Source organism: Ovis canadensis, chromosome X (assembly GCF_042477335.2).
Source record: "Ovis canadensis isolate MfBH-ARS-UI-01 breed Bighorn chromosome X, ARS-UI_OviCan_v2, whole genome shotgun sequence".
NCBI classification, from domain to species: Eukaryota; Metazoa; Chordata; class Mammalia; order Artiodactyla; family Bovidae; genus Ovis; species Ovis canadensis.
This window is the reverse complement of record NC_091727.1, coordinates 37,672,716-37,682,420: the sequence shown is the minus strand read 5'-3', so window position 1 is coordinate 37,682,420 and position 9,705 is coordinate 37,672,716. Positions and strand designations below refer to the sequence as shown.

Below are 9,705 nucleotides of genomic sequence, written 5' to 3'. Positions count from 1 at the left end.
AAAAAGAGTCAATATATAATGAATAATGCAATAAATGAGATCAAAAACACTCTGGAGGCAACAAATAGTAGAATAACAGAGGCAGAAGATAGGATTAGTGAAGTAGAAGATAGAATGGTAGAAATAAATGAATCAGAGAGGAAAAAAGAAAAACGAATTAAAAGAAATGAGGACAATCTCAGAGCCCTCCAGGACAATGTTAAATGCCCCAATATTCGAATCATAGGAATTCCAGGAGAAGAAGACAAAAAGAAAGACCATGAGAAAATACTGAGGAGATAATAGTTGAAAACTTCCCTAAAATGGGGAAGGAAATAATCACCCAAGTCCAAGAAACCCAGAGAGTCCCAAACAGGATAAACCCAAGGCAAAACACCCCAAGACACATATTAATCAAATTAACAAAGATCAAACACAAACAACAAATATTAAAAGCAGCAAGGGAAAAACAACAAATAACACACAAGGGGATTCCCATAAGGATAACAGCTGATCTTTCAATAGAAACTCTTCAGGCCAGGAGGGAATGGCAGGACATACTTAAAGTGATGAAAGACAATAACCTACAGCCCAGATTACTGTACCCAGCAAGGATCTCATTCAAATATGAAGGAGAAATCAAAAGCTCTACAGACAAGCAAAAGCTGAGAGAATTCAGCACCACCAAACCAGGTCTCCAACAAATGCTAAAGGATCTTCTCTAGACAGGAAACACAAAAAGAGTGTATAAACTCGACCCAAAACAATAAAATAAATGGCAATGGGATCATACTTATCAATAATTACCTTAAACGTAAATGGGTTGAATGCCCCAACCAAAAGACAAAGACTGGCTGAATGGATACAAAAACAAGACCCCTATATATGTTGTCTACAAGAGACCCACCTCAAAACAGGGGACACAAACAGACTGAAAGTGAAGGGCTGGAAAAAGATATTCCACACAAATAGAGACCAAAAGAAAGCAGGAGTAGCAATACTCATATCAGATAAAATAGACTTTAAAACAAAAGCTGTGAAAAGAGACAAAGAAGGAAACTACATAATGATCCAAGGATAATCCAAGAAGAAGATATAACAAGTATAAACATATATGCACCCAACATAGGAGCACCACAATATGTAAGACCAATGCTAACAAGTATGAAAGGGGAAATTAACAATAACACAATAATAGTGGGAAACTTTAATACCCCACTCACACCTATGGATAGATCAACTAAACAGAAAATTAACAAGGAAACACAAACTTTAAATGATACAATGGACCAGTTAGACATAATTGATATCTATAGGGCATTTCACCCCAATACAATGAATTTCACTTTTTCTCAAGCACACACAGAACCTTCTCCAGGATAGATCACATCCTGGGCCATAAATCTAGCCTTGGTAAATTCAAAAACACTGAAATCATTCCAATCATCTTTTATGACTACAATGCAGTAAGATTAGATCTCAACTACAGGAGAAAAGCTATTAAAAATTCCAGCATATGGAGGCTGAAGAACACGCTGCTGAATAGCCAACAAATCATATAAGAAATCAAAAAAGAAATCAAAATATGCAAAGAAACGAATGAAAATGAAAATACAACAACCCAAAACCTGTCGAACACTATAACAGCAGTGCTAAGGGGAAAGTTCATAGCAATACAGACATACCTCAAGAAACAAGAAAAAAGTCTAATAAATAACCTAACTCTACACCTAAAGCAACTAGAAAAGGAAGAAATGAAGAACTCTAGGGTTAGTAGAAAGAAAGAAATCTTAAAAATTAGGGCAGAAATAAATCCAAAAGAAACAGAGACCATAGCACAAATCAACAAAGCCAAGAGCTGGTTCTTTTAAAGGATAAATAAAATTGACAAACCATTAGCCAGACTCATCAAGAAACAAAGGGAGAAAAATCAAATAAATAAAATTAGAAAGGAAAATGGAGAGATCACAACAGACAATACAGAAATACAAAGGATCATAAGAGACTACTATCAGCAATCATATGCCAAAAAAACGACAACATAAAAGATATGGACAAATTCTCTAGAAAAGTACAACTTTCCAAAACTGAACCAGGAAGAAATAGAAAATCTTAACACACCCATCACAAACACGGAAATTGAAACTGTAATCAGAAAGCTTCTAGCAAACAAATGCCCAGGTCCAGATGGCTTCACAGCTGAATTCTACCAAAAATTTAGAGAAGAGCTAACAGCTATCCTACTCAAACTCTTCCAGAAAATTGCAGAGGAAGGTAAACTTCCAAACTCATTCTATGAGGCCACCATCACCCTAATACCAAAATCTGAAAAAGATGCCACAAAAAAAGAAAACTACAGGCCAATATCACTGATGAACATAGATGCAAAAATCCTTAACAAAATTCTAGCAATCAGAATCCAACAACACATTAAAAAGACCATACACCATGACCAAGTGGGCTTTATCCCAGGGATGCAAGGATTCTTCAGTTCAGTTCAGTTCAGTCACTCAGTCATGTCCAACTCTTTGCGACCCCATGAATCGCAGGACACCAGGCCTCCCTGTCCATCACCAACTCCAGGAGTTCACTCAGACCCGCGTCCATCGAGTCAGTGATGCCATCCAGCCATCTCATCCTCTGTCATCCCCTTATCCTCCTGCCCCCAATCCCTCCCAGCATCAAAGTCTTTTCCAATGAGTCAACTCTTCGCATGAGGTGGCCAAAGTACTGGAGTTTCAGCTTTACCATCATTCCTTTCAAAGAAATACCAGGGTTGATCTCCTCCAGAATGGACTGGTTGGATCTCCTTGCAGTCCAAGGGACTCTCAAGTTTCAATATCTGCAAATCAGTCAACGTAATACACCACATTAGCAAATTGAAAGATAAAAGCCATATGATTATCTCAATAGATGCAGAGGCAGCTTTGACAAAATTCAACATCCATTTATGATAAAAACTCTCCAGAAAGCAGGAATAGAAGGAACATACCTCCACATAATAAAAGCTATATATGACAAACCCACAGCAAACATTATCCTCAATGGTGAAAAATTGAAAGAATTTCCCCTAAAGTCAGGAACAAGACAAGGGTGCCCACTTTCACCACTACTATTCAACATAGTTCTGGAAGTTTTGGCCACAGCAATCAGAACAGAAAAAGAAATAAAAGGAATACAAATTGGAAAAGAAGAAGTAAAACTCTCACTGTTTGCAGATGACATGATTCTCTACATAGAAAACCCTAAAGACTTGACCAGAAAATTACTAGAGCTAACCAATGACTATAGTAAAGTTGTGGGATATAAAATCAACACACAGAAATCCCTTGCATCCCTATACACTAACAATGAGAAAATAGAAGGAGAAATTAAGGAAACAATTCCATTCACCATTGCAATGAAAAGAATAAAATACTTAAGGGATATATCTAGCTAAAGAAACTAAAGACCTATATATAGAAAACCATAAAACACTGGTGAAAGAAATCAAACAGGACACTAATAGATGGAGAAATATACCATGTTCATGGATCAGAAGAATCAATATAGTGAAAATGAGTATACTACCCAAAGCAATCTACAGATTCACTGCAATCCCTGTCAAGCTACCAATGGTATTTTTCACAGATCTAGAACAAATAATTTCACAATTTGTATGGAAATCCAAAAAACCTTGAATAGCCAAAGCAATCTTGAGAAAGAAGAATGGAACTGGAGGAATTAACCTGCCTGACTTCAGGCTCTACTACAAAGCCACAGTCATCAAGACAGTATGGTACTGGCACAAAGACAGAAATATAGATCAATGGAACAAAATAGAAAGCCCAGAGATAAATCCACGCACCTATGGACACCTTATCTTTGACAAAGGACGCAAGAATATACAATGGAGAAAAGACAATCTCTTTAACAACTGGTGCTGGGAAAACTGGTCAGTCACTTGTAAAAGAATGAAACCAGAACACTTTCTAACACCATACACAAAAATAAACTCAAAATGGATTAAGGATCTAAGCGTAAGACCAGAAACTATAGAACTCCTAGAGGAGAACATAGGCAAAACATTCTCCGATATACATCACAGCAGGATCCTCTATGACCTTCCTCCCAGAATATTGGAAATAAAAACGAAAATAAACAAATGGGACCTAATTATAATTAAAAGGTTCTGCACAACAAAGGAAACTATAAGCAAGGTGAAAAGACAGCCTTCAGAATGGGAGAAAATAATAGCAAATGAAGCAACTGACAAACAACTAATCTCAAAAATATACAAGCAACTCCTATAGCTCAATTCCAGAAAAATAAGCGACCTAATCAAAAACTGGGCCAAAGAACTAAACAGACATTTCTCCAAAGACGACATACAGATGGCTCACAAACGCATGAAAAAATGCTCAACATCACTCATTATCAGAGAAATGCAAATCAAAACCACAATGAGGTACCATTTAACACCAGTCAGAATGGCTGTGATCCAAAAGTCTACAACAATACATGCTGGAGAGGATGTGGAGAAAAGGGAACCCTCTTACACTGTTGGTGGGAATGCAAACTAGTACAGCCACTATGGAAAACAGTGTGGAGATTCCTTAAAAAACTGGAAATAGAACTGCCTTATGACCCAGCAATCCCACTGCTGGGCATACACACCGAGGAAACCAGAATTGAAAGAGACACGTGTACCCCAATGTTCATCACAGCACTGTTTATAATAGCCAGGACATGGAAGCAACCTAGATGCCCATCAGCAGATGAATGGATAAGAAAGCAGTGGTACATATACATATACACAGCCATTAAAAAGAATACATTTGAATCAGTTCTAATGAGGTGGATGAAACTGGAGCCTATTATACAGAGTGAAGTAAGCCAGAAAGAATAATACCAATATAGCATACTAATGCATATATATAGAATTTAGAAAGATGGTAACAATAACCCTATATGCAAGACAGCAAAAGAGACACAGATGTATAGAACAGACTTTTGGACTCTGTGGGAGAGCAAGAGGGCGGGATGATTTGGGAGAATGACATTGGAACATGTATAATATCATATAAGAGATGAATTGCCAGTCTAGGTTTGAAGCAAGATACAGGATGCTTGGGGCTGGTGCACTGGGATGCTCCAGAGGGATGGTACGGGGATGGAGGTGGGAGTGGGGTTCAGGATGGGGAACACGTGTACACCCGTGGCAGATTCATTTTGATGTATGGCAAAACCACCACAATATTGTAAAGTAATTAGCCTCCAATTAAAATAAATAAATTTAAAGTTTAAAAAAATAAAAAAAAGATTAAAAAAAAAGAAAGAACACATGAATTCGTCTGATACTCCATACATGATTTTGTCTAATTGTGTTCCAAATTTCTCATGTTCCCAAACTCTGTTACATTGGTTTATTTATTGTATTTCTTCCATAAACCTAGTATGCTTTAAACTTTCCTTCTTTTCATATTCTTTAGGTATAAACCAGTGAGGATGAAATTTAGACGTGCCTAAGATTAGATAAGACATAAGTTAATTACAGCTTCTAACTCGAAAGAATTTTAAGTATACCAGTAATCACTGAAATAGGGAGTCTGTGGTAAATGTCAGCCAAAGGTTACAGTTGAGGTATTATGGTTTAATGGAAAGAGAAATGCTTTGTGGAAATAGAGTGTTTTGATAGGATTAAAGAAGGAAAAAACCTTAGATGTGTGGATAGGGGAGAAGTAGGGTATGCCAGTATGTGGATAATGTAAGCAATAGATTGGTGGGGTATGAATGGAGGTAACAGCAGCCCACTGCTGAGGCAGAATCAAGATAATATTTATATAGACACTGAGTGAGAGAAAGATCCACACTAATAATGGGAGCAAAGAGAAACTGGTGACTGGACAATTACTTCCAGAGAAGCAAGAGATAATGATAATTTGAAGTAAAAGCAATGGAAACTGAAACAAAGAAAGATGGGCCCAGACTTGGAACTCCTAGAAGTTTCGTATCTTAATCACTGCTTGCAGTTGAGGGATAAGGACAGGGAAAAGGCAGACATAAAAGATGAATGATACTGGTGACTTGTGCAGGTGAGACAGGGACAGGACACTGGCAGTATCATTCAAAGAAAGAGGAAACCCAAAGAAAAAGCCCTTGGAGGGGCATTTTCTGGTGTGAAATGACCAAATATCAGCTCCTGGCAGAACCCTAGGACTTCACAATGCAACAGTCTACACTCAGATTTTAAGAAGATACACTATGCTGGAGGCTAGAGAGAGGTTTAGAACTGAGTAATGCAGTGAAACAATTAATTTGTTTATGTATAAAAACATCACTGTTATTGCATTATTAATAAAGGAGGTATATCTTGTTGACTCATGCATGGAAATACATACCTAAGTACATATTAGCTTTAAAATGACAAGTCATTTTATTTTTATGTACAAGTCTGTTTATTCATACTTAGATGTAGGTTAGTTTAATTTTTGTGTACAGATTTGCTTAACAATCACTCAACTTCTGGGTAACTGAAGAGCCTTTATAAGTAGTTTATATTGTCTAGACCCAAGGTATGCAGCAAACCCAGTCTGGAGCAAAATGGGAAATAACATCTTTCTAAAGACAGGCTTAGAAGTCCTAATCCAGTAATTTAAGATGTTTCCTTTCTCTGGTAGCCAGGGCTGAATTATACCTAGCTGCTAGGCCACCATTCACAGGGACAGCCAGAAAACAGGGTACAGGCCACCGGTTTCACAATGCAGATCACCTGTATTCAAAGGTAAACTTACAAAACCTTTGTAAGATATGTTTGCTGTCAAAAATGGGATCACTGCCATTGGTAAGCCAGCAGCCTGTGTCACATGTAAGATGTATAGAAAAAGACTTTGCTATTAGGCTACAGAGAGTAGTATCAAGTCCAATATGTCAATCCATTTTCAAGCAGATTCCTTTCTGCTTCTGGGAGTTGGTTAATTTTTCTGGCTACGATATCAATTAAGTTTTCCTTGATAGTACCATCTGGTTCATGATTTTCCATCTTGAGCCTTACACTCTTCTACCAGCCGTCGCTGTCTCCTCTGGTCTTCATCAGCCAAGCGAGGGCTCACCCCAACCTTTGCTCAAGTCTCCCATGTGCAGCCACTTGGGCTGCACAAGACAAGTCATTTATATGTTCTTGTTTTATTATATCCACAGTCTTTATCACCTAGAGTTGTGAAGAAAAAATGACAGAGACTGAAGGTTTGTCAAAAACTTTCCAGTGTAGGTCAAAAAACTTGTGAGCTCGTGGGTGGATCGAGAGGATATTACACTGAGTGAAATAGATAGAGAAAGACAAATTATGTATGATATCACTTACATGAGGAATCTAAAAATATACAACAAAGGAACATATATAGCAAAAGAGAAACTGACTCACAGATACAGAAAACAAATTAGTGGTTACCAGTGAGGAGAAGAAAGGAGGAAAGGGCATGATATGGGTAGAGGATTAAGAGATACAAAATACAATGTATAAAATAAAAAACAAGAATATATTGTACAGCACAAGCAATTATAGCCATTATTTTGCAATAACTTTTAATATAGTATAATCTACACAAATACTGAATCACTATGCCATACACCTTAAACTAATAACAGATTGTAAATCAACTATATGTCAATAAGGAGAAGGCAATGGCACCCCACTCCAGTACTCTTGCCTGGAAAATCCCATGGATGGAGGAGCCTAGTAGGCTGCAGTCCATGGGGTCACGAAGAGTTGGACACGACTGAGCAACTTCACTTTCACTTTTCACTTTCATGCACTGGAGAAGGAAATGGCAACCCACTCCAGTGTTCTTGCCTGGAGAATCCCAGGAACAGGGGAGCCTGGTGGGCTGCCATCTATGGGGTCGCAGAGAGTTTGACATGACTGAAGCGACTTAGCAGCAGCCGCAGCATATGTCAATAAAAGAGAAATTGGTTATTCATGGAATGTCTATGAACATTAATTCTATCTGGCACCAAAACAGTTATGGTGAAGATATAAGGAAATATAAGTTGATCTTCTCTCTAGTGACTTATAATCTTGATGAGCTCAAACAGCATTCTCATTTGAATTTTGATTAGAGTATTATAGTTTCATTTGTCATATCACCATAGATTATGTCTCATATTGGGCCATAAGCTCCTTGAACTAAAATGTCTTCTACTTCATTTTAGCCCAAACACACATAGTTGACTATTTGTTCAAACTATTAACCACACACAGTAAGTCAACATATTCCTATTCTGAAAATCATAATCTTCAGAGAATTTATAAATATTAATAACAGGAGCTTGAAATATATTACACAGATCCTTTCTAAAAACAGGAAAAATTACTACCATGTAGGAACTAACATAAACAATAACTTAAACTTAATTGCTAATAGTCTGTCTCTGCTCTTTAGGGGGGAACTTTGTCAGAAACTGATTGACTTTAGTTCAATAGCTGACAGCGACACAAGTGGATCCTTTCGTTTCAGGACTTACCATATACTGATAGCTACTTTCTAGAATGAAGTAGAAAATAAGGCATAAACATCAACAATTAGTTACTAATTTCAGGACTTCCAACAATCCCATATAATGTGCTAAAATTCATTAACAGGGCCATGTTAAAGGAGAGGTAGAGATAGAGCAGGCAATGGCACCCCACTCCAGTACTCTTGCCTGGAAAATCCCATGGATGGAGAAGCCTGGAAGCCTGCAGTCCATGGGGTCACTGAGGGTCAGACACGTCTGAGCTACTTCACTTTCACTTTTCACTTTCATGCATTGGAGAAGGAAATGGCAACCCACTCCAGTGTTCTTGCCTGGAGAATCCCAGGGACGGGGGAGCCTGGTGGGCTGCTGTCTATGGGGTCACACAGAGTCGGACATGACTGTCGTGACTTAGTAGTAGTAGTACGGATAGAGGAAAAAAAAAAGTGGCCCCAAAATCAAGAAGGCAGATGCAATAGCTTTCTAACCAACAAAAATATCATGTTGTCTTGAGTATCTGCTATGTAAAATATACTATGTGAAGTGCCAGATAAAAAGAAATATAAGATGGACTGTTCCGTGCCCTCAAAGAACTTCTACTCAAACTGGAAGCAAACCACCACCCCCTGCATGTAAGAACACAACAAAACACATTGAGAGAGTCAAAGAGAATCCTCTTATAAGTTTTTTTTTTAAAACAAGTTATACAAAGAGTAAGACAAAGTCCTCAATAAGCAATTGCCTGAAATAAGCAATGAAAATAACTATAGCTTTTATCTATTGAAGGCTATCAACCTGAAAGGTAGGCAGATGAGGAAACTGAGGCACAGAAAGATGATGTAATTTGCCCAAAGCCACACAACTGGCATCAATGGGACCCCAAACCAGGTCAAATGGATTCCAATGTTCAAGGTGTTCCACTAAGACATGCTGCTTTCCTGCTATGGACTGAACTGTGTCCCTACCAAATTGGTACACTGAAGCCTCATCCCCAATATGACTATGTGTGGAGATAGGGCCTTTAAGAAAGAACTATGTGTGGAGATAGGGCCTTTAAGGAAAGAACTAAGGATAAATGAGGTCATGAGGGTGGGGTCCTAATCCAGTAGGCATGGCATCCTCATGAGAAGGGGAGGGGTTGCCAGAATTCCCTCCCTCTCTGTACACACACCCAGGGGGAAAAACATGTGAAGACACAGTGAGAAGGCAGCCATTTATAAGCCAGGTAGATAG

General features: G+C 38.1%; 1 pseudogene; it reads right to left on the bottom strand.

Annotated features, from left to right (window-relative positions):
• Positions 1-6,476: 6,476 nt before the first annotated feature.
• On the bottom strand, positions 6,477-7,000 carry LOC138930690 (transmembrane protein 126A pseudogene; annotated as a pseudogene).
• Positions 7,001-9,705: the final 2,705 nt, after the last annotated feature.